At 38.0% G+C, this 14,415-nt stretch overlaps 2 protein-coding genes across 2 annotated transcripts in view; one reads left to right on the top strand and one right to left on the bottom strand.

Moving 5' to 3' along the window:
• Positions 1 to 6,038, bottom strand: part of LOC127652340 (uncharacterized) — a 116,379-nt gene extending 110,341 nt beyond the window's left edge. The window contains exons 1-2 of the mRNA XM_052138455.1: positions 5,927 to 6,038; positions 3,992 to 4,120 (exon numbers count right to left, since the gene is read on the bottom strand). The gene's annotated coding sequence lies outside the window, so the exon portion shown is untranslated. The remainder of the gene's footprint in view (positions 1 to 3,991; positions 4,121 to 5,926) is intronic.
• Positions 1 to 14,415, top strand: part of cacng2a (calcium channel, voltage-dependent, gamma subunit 2a) — a 94,064-nt gene that overhangs the window by 28,906 nt on the left and 50,743 nt on the right. The window lies entirely within an intron of this gene.

Raw genomic sequence — 14,415 nt, 5'->3', positions numbered from 1 at the left:
AGTTTTTTCTTGTTTTAAGCCTAAATCAAGCAAACTGTGGTTCATGCTTAAAACACCAACAACAAAAAACTATTTGACAATGAGGTAAACTTATAATTCTGTCATTATTTACCCTACTGTCACTCCAAACCCGTATTAATTTCTTTCTTCCGTGGAACAAAGGGGTGAATTTTTAAAAAGTCAAGCTATAAAAAGGAAAAAAACACCACAAAACCACAGTAAAAGTAATCTATACAACTCTACATTGCACTATATTTCAAGTTTTATTAAGTGATACAATAGCTTTTTGAGATTAACCAAACGAAATTAGTCATCATTCACATTCAAATCAAATAGAGCTTAAGCAAATCAGTGAGGTTTGATGTTATTGATGTAGTCCCATATTTAAGTGCTTTAATTTATTAATATGATTTGATTTGAGAGTGAATAACAACTTCAATTTTGTCCTTTTCACTGCACAAACCACTCTCTGTCAACTCTCTGTCCTCCTGTTCAGTCTTCACATTCATACACATCTATCTACCATCATGACTAACGTTTTCCTGTATTTGTCTCTAGCTCTGTCTTTCACTGTCTCATTTTGTCTCTGTCTTTCTCTCTTCCTCTTTCTGTCTATATACTTTTTATAGGGATAGTTCTCACAAAAATGAAAATTCTATAATTTACTCACCCTCATATTTTTCCAAACCCTTTCTTTCTTCCATTAAACACAAAAAATAGATGTTAGGCAGAATGGAAGCCTCAATGTTAGCCATCTTTTAGTTTGGAAAAAGATGCAATGAAAGTGAATGGCTTTCAGTGCCTAAAATATGTTCCACAAAAGAAAGACACACAGGTTGGAACAACATAAGGATGAGAGTATTTTCACTTTTGGGTGAACTATTCCTTTAATGTCACTTTTGTCTCACCGTACCTGTAAATCTCACAGCACTGTCTTCTTTCTGAGAAATACTTGCTGTCTTTAACGTCCTTGCCATCCTCGAGTCACTCTCTGTTCCTCTTTGCCTATCTCACATACATGCACAGACGCTACGTGCCCCCTTGGTCGCTCTCTCGGCTCAGAAAGAGAAATCAATAGCAACAAATTAATCATTCTGCCTAAGGCAATCCAGCAGAAAGGGGGAGGGTTGGAGAAGTGTGTTTATGAGTGAGTGTGTGTTGCTGAGGAAGAATTGGCAGTAGTAGTACATGTTCTGACATTTGATTTAAGCTCTCCTTATGGCTAAACCAACATAATTTCAAATTGGCGCTAGAACTGATACAGTTACCCTAACTGTTATTTTGCTTGCTGTGGTGTTTTGTTATCGAGCTAATTTTTCTTGTTCTTTCAAGATCATGTCAGTCAGTTGTTTAATTTACATAGTCAGGGAGAGCCCTGTTGAAAAGACTAGAATAGCTGGTTACCTGCATATTTTATGTTTTGGATGCTGGTCCCCAGTATGGAATGCTGGTTTGGTGATGTCCCAACCAGGCCTCCTCACTAGCTTAACCAGCTTCATGGTCAGCTTCATGAGAAAGACCATGCTGATTTACTTGCTAGACCAGCACTAAGCCAGCATGGAAATGACATTTACCTTCATTCAAGAATCAAGAATGTAGCCAATTATAAAGGTAGTTTTCATACTGGGCACATTTACTGCGGTCCGAAGCAGAGTGTGATTGTTCCCGGTGCCCTTCTTTCAGATTCTGTCGAACCCTGGTGCTTTTTCCATCACAAACGTGCACATGATGCAGAACGCTGTGGTCCGAAGTTGATTATGATTGTTCCCGGTGCCCTTCTTACAGATTCTGTCGAACCTTGGTGCTTTTTCTATCATAAACATGCACATGATGCAGAGCGCAATGCAGTTTACTATATTTGTGTGTTTTTTTATTAGTTAAGTGTGATTATGCACACCAAAGTGAACTACACTTGCACCTCTGTGCGTCACATGCCATAATTCAGCAGATATGCATGTCTAGGGAGAAGGCGACTATATCTGATGCTCGCAAACTGTCTTTTTTTAGTAGACAGCTGTTTGCGAGCAATGTATTTCCAAACTCCCTGAAAACTGCAGTTGTCAAGCCCCTCTTGAAAAAGAGCAATCTGGATAAGACCATATTAAGCAACTATAGACCGATCTCAAATATTCCTTTCATAGGCAAGATCATTAAAAAAGTTGTCTTCAATCAGCTGAACAAATTCTTGAACTCGAATGGATACTTTGACAATTTTCAATCTGGTTTCGCATCACAGCACAGAGACAGCGCTCATAAAGATAATAAACAATATTCGCTTAAATACTGATATAGGCAAATTATCAGTACTGGTACTACTCGACCTCAGTGCTGCATTTGACACTGTCGATCACAACATACTGATTGACAGGCTGGAAAACTGGGTGGGGCTTTCTGGGATTGTCCTAAAATGGTTCAGGTCATACTTAGAAGGGAGAGGTTATTATGTGAGTATAGGAGACCATAAGTCTGAGTGGGCGTCCATGACATGCGGAGTCCCTCAATGCTCAATTCTTGCGCCACTCCTGTTCAACCTGTATATGCTCCCAATGAGCCAACTAATGAGAAAGAACCAAATTGCTTACCACAGCTATGCAGACGACACACAGATCTACTTAGCCCTATCACCTAACGATTACAGCCCCATTGACTCCCTGAGTCAATGCATTGATGAAGTAAACAGTTGGATGTGCCAAAACTTTCTTCAGTTAAACAAAGACAAAACTGAAGTCATTGCGTTTGGAAACAAAGATGAAGTTCTCAAGGTGAATGCATACCTTGACGCTAGGGGTCAAACAACTAAAAATCAAGTCAGGAATCTTGGTGTGTCTCTAGAGTCAGACCTCAGTTTCAGTAGTCATGTCAAAGCAATAACTAAATCAGCATACTATCATCTGAAAAATATTGCAAGAATTAGATGCTTTGTTTCCAGTCAAGACCTAGAGAAACTTGTGCATGCTTTCATCACCAGCAGGGTGGATTATTGTAATGGACTCCTCACTGGCCTTCCCAAAAAGACCATAAGACAGTTGCAGCTCATACAGAATGCTGCTGCCAGGATTCTGAGCAGAACCAGAAAATATCACACCAGTCCTCAGGTCTTTACACTGGCTCCCAGTTACATTTAGGATTGATTTTAAAGTATTATTACTGGTATATAAATCACTCAATGTGCCTAGGACCTCAATATATTGCAGATATGCTCACTGAATATAAACCCAACAGATCACTCAGATCATTAGGATCACATCAGCTAGAAATAACAAGGGTTCACTCTATGCAAGGAGAGTCTGCTTTTAGCTATTATGCCAGCCGCAGCTGGAACCAGCTTCCAGAAGAGATCAGATGTGCTTCTACAGTAGTCACATTCAAATCCAGACTCAAAACACATCTGTTTAGCTGTGCATTTACTGAATGAGTACTGTGCATTTACTGAATGAGCACTGTGCCACTGTGTCCGACTGTTTGTACTGTATTTTATTTGATTTTATATTCTAAACTGTTTCAATTATTCTTATTTTTTTTCATTCTTATTTTAAGCTCTTCTATGTAAAGCACTTTGAATTACCATTGTGTATGAAATGTGCTATATAAATAAACTTGCCTTGCCTTGCCTATTTGCAGCGCTGCTTATGTTTCCCTAATACTCATGGTGCATGTGTTTTTGTGCAACTTCTGATGTTGTCATGCTTCCTGAACAAGTGCAGACCCGAGTACAGTTTGCTTTCTCACTAATGCGAACAGTGGCACAGTTCCATTGCAACCAAACTCAGACCACCTCCTACAGGTAGTCTTGGGCTCTGTACCATGGCTTGCAAAACAGCTTTCATATTACAAACTGTTGGTAATTGAAAACCACATACAGACTAACCATTATTCAGAATTTTGTCTAGAGCGCAACAGGCTTACGGAACGTAAGTAAAAATCCCATTCATTTTTCCATCGATTAATTGATTTTCAATGATAAATTATAAACCTTTAAAGACAGACTTACCATGAGTTCCAAGGTTGTTCATCGATGGTATATGCCTTTGTTGAAGCCATCAGGCCATGCTATTTCAGAACCGTGGCCAACAAAGCCCGCCAAACAAGTCCAGCAGTGACCGCCAACTTCCATAGCACACTGTGAATGATACAATCACATGACACATGCCAATAAAGTATATTAAGTCATTGTGATACAAATGGATATCTACCTCTGCAATCTCTAGAAGATGGTTACATAAAATGCCCTATACTGTAATCACAAACAACTGTGATTGATCCATTCATTCCATCCCTGCCAATGCTAAGAACAGTAACATGTACCACATAACTATGCACTCAGACAGTACATGTTCGCTTAAGCAGAGGTCTGGATGACAACGGCTTGCACTGAGGAAGTTTAAAAGCCATTAAATTAACAATGCAGTTAATAATATAATAAAACAAGATAATATAGTATTTTATTTCCCTCACAGTAAAGTAAGCTTTATAGTAACTGACCAAACAGAATAATTGTCCAGGCTGTGGCTGCAGACCCCCCTGTTTCATGCTAACTGTCATTCTACCCTCTTTCCTATTTCTACAATTGTGATAGTACTATAACTACTTTGTGCTTGTCTACTAGAGGTGGACTATTCAGACAGGCTGCTGGTTCACTGGTTGTGGTCCTCTTCCTAGCACAGGTTATTTTATAGCATATGATGTAATTGAGCTGTTGAATTGATTGGAACTTACTGGCACATTTGTATCAGTAACAGTATGCATGCTGTGCCTATTTCAGTGAGGGACATATTGCTATAAATGTGTGTTTCTCCACTGGTTTTGCTTCAGGACCCAGATATTACAGTGGACATTATGTGTTGACCCAACACAGAACCAAAATAGTTTTTCATTCAAAAGTAACAAAGAACATGTTGGCATCTACCTTTTTTGGACTAGTTTTTAACCAGTGACAGATTAATTTGTGCCAAAATATCATAAAATTTGAACGTACAGCCTTTGACTTCTGAAACACAATGTATATTGAACTGACAATTGTAACTTTAACTTTTTTATTGTTGAGGTACAGCATAGGTGTCCAAACTGTGGTCCAAACCGACTGCTCAGATGCAGCCAGATGTTTTAAATTTAATGGAATTCGGCCCGCATTTGGGAAATTAAATAAAATTCATATTTTGAACACTGAGTGTCACTATCACATACTGCCACATTTTACATCGCATTGTCTCCACTAGTGCATTCTTGTTCTCTTTGCAGTTTCCACCAGTTTCATCCATTGACAGACTTCAACAGGAGTTTGGAGAACTCCAGATTTCCACTGATGATGCGTCACACCAAAAGAATGATTGTCAGGCATGACAACTCCTCACCTTTCGGCGAAATTCGCCATTTTAAAGCCAAAATGGGTCACCTACGTGATTTGTGTAGATACCTGCTATATCTGCATAGTTACCATAAACTTCACAACTTTAGGCTCTGCCTAACCAATCATCACTCCTAATGCCGAAACCTGACAGCCAATCTGAGTCAGAGTAGGGCGGTGTTTTTTTTCAAAGTCTGCTACACCGCGAGTCTGGCAACTGGACACACTGCCGAATTAATTGCACGTCAGAAAGCATGCCTGAGTTAAGTAAGTTAGCAAACAATGTTAACTGTCCTGTCAGATACAGTGATGTTGCCAATTTCATTATTTAACCCACTGTTATTAACCAATAGTGTTAGCTAATCTAATTGTTAATTTATGTAGATGAGTGGCAGCAACCTGGATGTAATGTAGGATAATGTCAACAACAGGATAAAACGTGCATGCCTGGAGCAGAAATGCTCCCTCGTGAGGATGGTTTTACACCCGCGGATACGGTTCTGCACGCTCGTATTACGTACTCGTGCCTGATTTTTATGTGCACTATTATGGTACTAGGCAAATGCCATAAAGTATATTTACCCATAATGCGTAACATTCAATAGTCATTCAGACCGTCAAGTACACCCTCCAGTCCAGGGAGAATACGGCAGTCGAGTTCTTCAGACGAGATGATGTCAAATATGGGGAGGTGGATCGCACACTCTGCAAGAACATCCATTTAGCAGGAATCACTAACAAATGCCAGCAGCAGCAGAGTCTTCTTGAAAACACTCAACTGTAGTTGCAAAGGATCCAGTAGTGCTCAGGTTCTCAATAAACAGGCAGCTGAAGAGGAGAAGAGGGCAAGGCTGAGACATGCTGCTAAACAGAGAAAGCGGGCCCTTGAGAGTCTGGTTCAGGCGAAAAGTAAAAAATAAAAACCCTCTTGCACTGTGTGCTTTGTGGAATGACATGCCTCCACACATTAAAATGGCCCCCATATTTTATGTGCTTTATGTGTTATTATATTTTCGATGTATTCTTTGTGCAGCACTTTGGGAACCTTGTTGTTTTTTTTTTATTTGCTATATAAATAAAGTTGATTGGATTGGATTGGATTTTTTGCTAGCATATCCTTCTCACCTTTTTTACCCCTGAACAATTTTCATGCCTGGATTGTTGTAGGACTGGTATCAGGTTAGATAATTTGCCCGTGTACTACTTCTCTAAAAATGGCCCAATACTAGGCATCACACAGCTGAGTAGACCTGTCATTGTGCACAAAATCCAAAGAAATGTGAAAGTAACAGAAGCTCTTACTCAGTATAGTATTTTGTATATAAAATGTGATAGGCCTTTGACAAAGAAAAAATGTAAAGACACATCACTGTTCCATTAAAAGTGTTTTTGGTGAGAGACATATCCTTTATTAACATTTTATTAAAGGGGTCATGACATGAGAAACCAAATTTGCCTTGATCTTTTGGTATATAAGAGGTCTTTGTATCATTAAAACGTCCTGCAAGTTTAATATTTTAAGACGTCCTCCCCATTCTAAACGAATCATTTATTTAATCAAGCTCAAAATACAGCTCGTTCTGGATTCATGGTAAGAAGTGACGTGTCGGTTAGAAGTGACGTAACAGCGTTTGCATATGACCGCCTCCAGCACAAGATAACTACGCTCATTTCGTATCGCCGTGCGCCTCACAAGTGTTCAGTCGATGGACAGCGAGCTCTGACAGAGACTACTTGTGCACAGGAAAATTACGATGCCACACAGATGTGCTGTTCCTGGCTGTGGTCAAACAAAACCTCTGAATAAGCTGCCGAAAGATCCAGACGTCAGGGAAAAATGGATGCAGTTTATTTTTTGCGGACGTTCCAGTCACGGCAGTGTTAACTTAAGCGTTTGTTCTGTACATTTTAAGGATGACTGTTTTGAGAACAAATCTCAATATGATGCTGGCTTTGCCAGAAAACTGTTGCTCAAAGATAAGTCCGTGCCGACTATTCTGGGAACAACGACGACGCAAACTGTAAGTAATCTATTTTAAACTTTAAACTACTTTTTAAAGCGCAATTTCATTCATTATGAATAATCACAGTGTTTTTACTTAGTTTACTTGCATATTGTTCTGGCTGGGGGCGTCAATAATTGATACATAGGCACTGACGTTAGCCAATCATAACAGTGGGCGTTAACACTGAAGTCTTAAATGGAAAATGCCCCCAAAACAGACTGTTTGAATCAGAGGATGAGAAACAGGGTGGGAAAAGGTCATAAATCACTAGATTTTAAAAGTTTTTCTTAAAAAAAAAATATTAATACTATAATTGCACCTAAGGAAACATAATAATACAATACAAAAAACCATGTCATGACCCCTTTAAGTGATTATAACTAGCATAATATTAAGCATACAATATAAAGATAATGCAATAGAGGCAACCTAATAACATCTAGCAATGTTGCCTGCAACACCTTTTATTTTTCTGCCTCTGGCCTCCAATAGAAAAGGTTTAGATGCTCCTGACAAACTGACATTTTGAAATTTTACAATTACAAAATTGAACTTTTAAATTGTATTGCTTATGTAAAAGGTTGTGCATTCAAACTGCATGGCATTTATACACATATTAATCTGTCATTTGAAAGCTATCCATTTATTAAATAAGCCTATTTATTTTGCTATCCCAACTATGCAGACATATATTGTTAGTTGCATTTAAGTTAGTGCTGTCAGTTGTCGCAATTAATCTCATAATTTTTCATAATTGATTGCGATAAATCACAGATTTTGATAGTGCTGAAATTTGAATCTATTTATACTTTTTTCTGTCAAAATGCATTTAGTTCCTTCTTAGGAAAGAAAACAAAACAATATGTAACAATAATGGTTTATTAAAATTTTCCAAACAAAGCCTGCCAGAGGAATTCACAAAAATATAACTAATTCAAGTAACATTAAATGTTTCCTAAAGTCTAAGGTTGAGGATGACTAGTCTCTTCATAGGAAGAACTAGTCTCTCCATAGGTTGAGCATTTATTGCAATGCACATCAAATCTCTTAAACGCTCATCCTCCACAATATTAATCAGCTGGCAGACTGTGACTTTCTGCTAGACAACAATCGTGCAGCCACATTCACGATCGTGTCAGAGCATGAATTCCATTGTCAAGTGCCACTTAGAACTCCACATGAAAAGCGCTTGCAGACAACGAATCTTTCTGCATTTCTGTGATAGATAAGGCTTGACAATTAAATTGCACCTTACAGAGGCTGCAAAATATTTATGTCACAAGTCCCATCTGGGCTTGTTTTGTACAACAAATTGCATTAAGAGGTCCTTTCTCCATCACTTGATCACTGACACAGAATCGCTGTTGTGTATGTGTGTGTTGTGGTGTGTGCATCAGTGTAATGTCTCCAGGCGGACACATCGCAAAGGTTCCGCCCTACGCCAACCAGTGTATACAACTTACACAGAGCTGAATAAAATGCCAGAATCTAATGTCAAAACAGTAAATTAAGAAAATGTAACCCGTTAAGTATTTTAAATTAATCGCATGTGTTCATGCATTAATTTTGACAGCTCTAATTTAATTATTTGCATTTAGTATTGTTTTTCACCTGGTTACTACTACCCTGACAGAACAGACCTGTGACCCATATTTGGGTTGCGACGACCAATTGTGAACCACTGCTATAAAATTGGCAAGTGCATTGGCCTACCATTAATGTATTTATCTTTTAGTGTGTTTACATGGAGATTTACATTGAAACTCCTTGTGGTCTAGACTGAATCCACACACACATAATTAATACATCTGCACACATAACTGCATACCCCACACTGGAGGGTTGGATTATGGTCAAATATGTACTATAATGACATACGCAGTCATGCTATTTAAAAGGTTTCAATGTTAAAAACACTCCACTATAAATGTGCTGCAGTGTAAACGTGAAAAACTGTAAACAAGCTATTCTATCAGAGAGACAGAGAAAATTACACAGAAGGCATAAGAACAGATGTTACTGATCCACCTCCTCAATCCAGCACCTGGTTAGCAGTGAAACCCTCCCTGCTGACAACATGCACCACAGGGCACTACAAGTAATACCTGGAGCCAGCGCACTGAATCACAGATGGTTATACACACACAAACACACACACACACATACACATACATACACACGCACACACACACAAGGGGTTAAGAAATGCATGCTTATACATAACATCACATCAAACTGATCTGATAGACTGAGTGGGGCAGAATATGCAGAGAGTGTAAAATTCTAATCTGATAGTCTATTGACCCCATTAACGTGGGTTTGAGCTTTTTGAGTTGTGTGTGATAACATTTCGATGTCAAAATGTAATTTGCTTTCTCGTTTGGATGCCTCCCGTTTTTTGATACCCTTCGCCAGGGCTGTTGTCTAGGGAGGGGGTCTAGATGACAGAGAAACAAGTAAAAGATTGCAATATCTATTTATACAATTAATAATATCATATTGCCAGATCCCTACTGATTCCCACCCTTACTAAGGTCCACTAAGATATAGGCAACAACGATTGATTTGTGATACGGTAAAGCTATTACATAATCCAACTGATTTTCATAGGAGTAAAGTTGTCTGTGTGATCCAAAGATGGCTGATTTAAATGGAAATTTATGGGGCTCCGTAGGTGCCTGCAAGTTAACTTTCACTATGATGATGTATATCAGTATTTGTAAGAGCCGTAGAGGGTCAAAAGGCGTCCAGTGCTGAATGGGAACTGTTCCAGCAGCTCATGTTATTAAAGGTGCTATATGTAATATTTGTACTGTACTAAATCATAAAATGACCATATGTCATTAGAGAATTAGGAAGCATGCTAACCTGAAATTCTGGCTTCTCCGATAACAATGCCACAGCCAGTTTATTCTACTTTGAATTTTCCATTCCGGGCCGGAATTTCTGTTTATGTTTTGGCCTGTGTGATTCTGCCCACTATTCACTCACCAATAGTAATTTGACACCGCTGAGTTGCCAGATTTGAACAAGTTTGCAGGCAAACAACACTGCGTGATGCTGCCATGGAAGCCAGCAAACGAACTGGATCAGAGATAACAGATTCCACCCGAACAAAAAAGCCTCGCCATCCATCTAAAAACCCCCATGACCAGAGGCGTAGTAAAACAAGGATAAATACTGGAGATGCCTTTGGAAGATGGAGACAGCTTAAAGCCCAGAAATCCTTTAAAATGGATGTTGAGTTGGCTAATTCTGGTTACCTGAATGAGCTCCAGGTGACTTTTTGCACCCAGGTGTAAATAAAACCTGCCACACAGCATGGCTATTTGCACCTAGTCTATTGGAAACATAGAAATTTACGACAAACTGAATCGCAAATGTGTTCCTTCAGAGGCAAGGAGCATAACGCCGGTGAGACTAGTAAAGGTAGTAAAATCATGGTTAGCCATTTTTGTAAAGGAAAGTTAGGGTCAGGTTAAGGAGTAGGGGCTGGTGTAATGTGTCTATGATACTCTAAATAAACCCAATATATACGCTGCAGTGATGCCCCTATACTGTTAGTATTTAATTAGAATCAGAATCACAATGAACTTTATTGCCAAGTATGCTTACACACACACAAAGAATTTGTCATGGTGACAGAAGCTTCCAGTGCAAAGATAATACAACCATAAATACATACATACAAACAAACAAGGTTTTATTTACACCTGGGTGTAAAAAGTCACCTGGAATTTTCTTTTACTTTTGTTGGTTGTCAAACATAGAACCTTTTTATACATTCACCAGCTCTGTTAAAGTAATTGCAAATTTAAAAAAAGAAAAGTGAAGCTAATTCTGATAAAAGGTCTGGCATGGTTTGTTTACAGATGCAGCTTTTTGATATCTCATTCAGACATTTATCTTTTTGAGGCTACTGTATTACCATATTTTTTAATGATTACCATATTCATGTACAATGGTATTTTCACGATACTTAAAAAAAATATATATATATATATATATATATATATATATATATATATATATATATATATATATATATATACACACACACACACCATTGCACTACTGTAGTACATGTCCAAAAATACATGGGTTTACCATGGTACATTTTGGTACACTTTTGTTTGTGGGAGCTCAAAAGACAATCATATGTTTTAAGAGTTCTGTGTGTACTATTAGGCCATTTTTATTAACGTACATGTATTAGAAAAATTTATATGGCATGTTTTTTGTGTTGTTGGTGTGATGTAAGGATTGAGGAGCAGGTTTGATCAGATGTATCTCAGTGGTAGGGAAATGGCCGCTGTGAGCTAAATCAAATTAGCACCAGGTCGGTGAGGGTTCTTGGCTGGCCAGTGGCTGTGTTAATGAGAGCAGCCTAGCCATAGTCACTCTGTGTGTTTTACAAAGCATAAACCACAGTGAGCCTGAACACACACTAGTACACACGTGGTGCAAGGGATGTGTGAACACACCCCCTGTGAACCATGCGGCTTCAGAGTTATGCATGTGTATGTGTGTTTTCTCTTGACTGGAAATACCTCACATCTGCATCACAGGTAATGTTAAACATGTTTTAACAGAATAAGAAGAGACTGTATTATGAGACTATGTTCAAAGATTTATTACAGTGCTTGCAAGGCAGCACTGTATTGATATTCCTCAATCATTCTGGTTAGGGTTTCTTCTAAAACCTAACCCTTACTACAGACTCCATTCAGATTTTGTTTTGTAGATAATGTCAGCCTTATGTGTGAAGGTCTATCTATTTTAGTTTTTTGTAAACTTTATTCTTTAAATTGAAGAGGATCTCCTATTTACTTACATTGAGAGAATGTTAAGCATTGGAATTGTGATTGTTCTGGTCTTCTTCACAAATTATTTTTCTGTATATAACCACATTTACACCGCAAAGAAGGTGCTGCGTATGTTTATTCCCATTCACAGTTGACAGAAAACAAGATGCACACTGGGTGTCATGGCAACAGCAAAGAGTCTATAATGTGACATTTCATTCACACAATAGCAAATCCTAAAACCTAAGCTTAAACACTATTCTTTTGCTATATTTTATTCATACCATTTTAAGCAATTATTGATCATATCCTTAACTACATATCTAAAGCTAAACAAATAAATGACTATACCAATGTTTCCCAACCGTTTTTTGTCTTATATACCCCTGTTTACTATCAGTAAAGCTCAAATATATCAGCAACACACCAGAAATGTGTAATTATCATTAATATTGTTAAAGTCACATATAATCAAAAAACAACAAGTGATACTGTGGGTAAAAACAGACTCACCAAGTAGCACTAATATTCTGCTCTTATCAAGTCATAATTTCTGTAATTTTTAGATTAATATTGCAAAATGTAAATGTTTCCTAGTACATTGGAACTTACATCAAGGGATAGTTCACCCAAAAAAATGGAATTATGTCACCATTAACACATAATAATGTTGTTCCAAATCCTTATGACTAGGTTTCTTCCATAGCCCCTAAAAGGAAATGTTAGGCAGAATGACAGCCAGTCACCATTCACTTACATTGTATGGAGACAAAAACAAAATACAATTAAGTGAATGGTGACAGATACTACCTCACTGGTAATCACTGGACTAGGACTGGACACATTACTCTTTTAACACACTCAACATTCAGATATGTGATAAAGCAGGACTTGTGTAATGTATGTGTGATTAAAAACCTTTTTGGCAACTTAAACACAGTGTTCTGCATCCTGATATAGATACCGAAAGAAGAAAAGAGCGAGGCGATAAAAAGAACAGCACATGCAGATCTTTGACCAGCTGTTTTTAGAACGCCTTCCAGTCCCCATTGGCTGTATGCCCCATTCCTCTCCTTTCCTCTCTCCCCATGTCCTCATTCATTCTTTCCATTGAAGTTTTACCCCATCACCCTTAACCTCCTTTTCATTATGTATTTTCTCTCCCATAGCTTGGTGAGGAACCATGAAAATACTCTGTGTCCACTGCACCCTTTATACTTTCTTTCCTTAACTTTCCTTCACCTTTCATTCAGCCTCACATGTCTGGGTCTGTGGTCTTGTGTTTAATGTGTCTGTATCACTCATTCTGAGCTCTGTTCCGTTCTCCCTGCTCTTTTCTTAAAGGTGAAAAATGAATTGAGGATGACCCAAAAAAAGTTTGCCTGGAAACTAGGATAAGAACAACTGTTGTCCTACTAGCGACACCATGTGCGATAAATTGACAGAGCGACATCTGAAGTGTGAGATTTTCACAGTTCCCCTCTTCCATGTTCTATATATTTTTGGGAGGAAAGGAGAGGGACAAGTGGACTTGGAAGGATTGACAAGAAGGTAGTGATACGCTCCATCTGAACAAAAGCTGAACACACTTTTTAAGACCCCATGAAATGTCTTGGCTAATGTAGATTTCTTTCCTGTGTTGACATATTTCCTATTCAGACAGGAAACTGGGATGGGACATATTGAATCTCTTTCTTTTAAATAGCCAATAGCAAGGCTGCAGATTTGGTTTGAATGTTGGTAGGGACATAGCAAGGAAAACATTCAAAGATATTGGTATTAAGAAAATGCAATAAAGGTAATATAGAGAATTAGGAAGCATGCTAACTTGAAATACTGGCTTCTCCGATAACAATGCTACAGCCAGTATATTCTACTTTGAATTTTCCATTATTGGCTCAAATAATTATTTCTCTTATTTCTCTGCCTCACCATGTAAATGTTAGCCTTTTTTTAAAGAATTTATAAAGTAAATAAATATATTTTTCAAGAAGATTTACACAATCATCAAGGTGTGGTGTCCCATTGGACTGCATGCAAAACTCAGAACACTAGTTTTCCCTGAGGAGGTTAGGGAAATTCGTTTCACATACGTACATTCTGAATATTTTCACAACACTTCTGCTCATGTATTTTGACCTACATGACCTACTATTAAGATCGTACTTATATGCGCTGTGCACGGCAATCTTCTGCCTGCTGTGTTACTTTCAATTTGGATGTAGATTTTTTGCGATTCGACCAAAAATACGAAAATAAA

The sequence above is a fragment of the Xyrauchen texanus genome, chromosome 12, assembly GCF_025860055.1.
Source record: "Xyrauchen texanus isolate HMW12.3.18 chromosome 12, RBS_HiC_50CHRs, whole genome shotgun sequence".
Lineage (NCBI taxonomy): Eukaryota > Metazoa > Chordata > Actinopteri > Cypriniformes > Catostomidae > Xyrauchen > Xyrauchen texanus.
The sequence above is the reverse complement of the archived record's forward strand: the minus strand, read 5'-3'. Positions and strand labels throughout refer to the sequence as shown.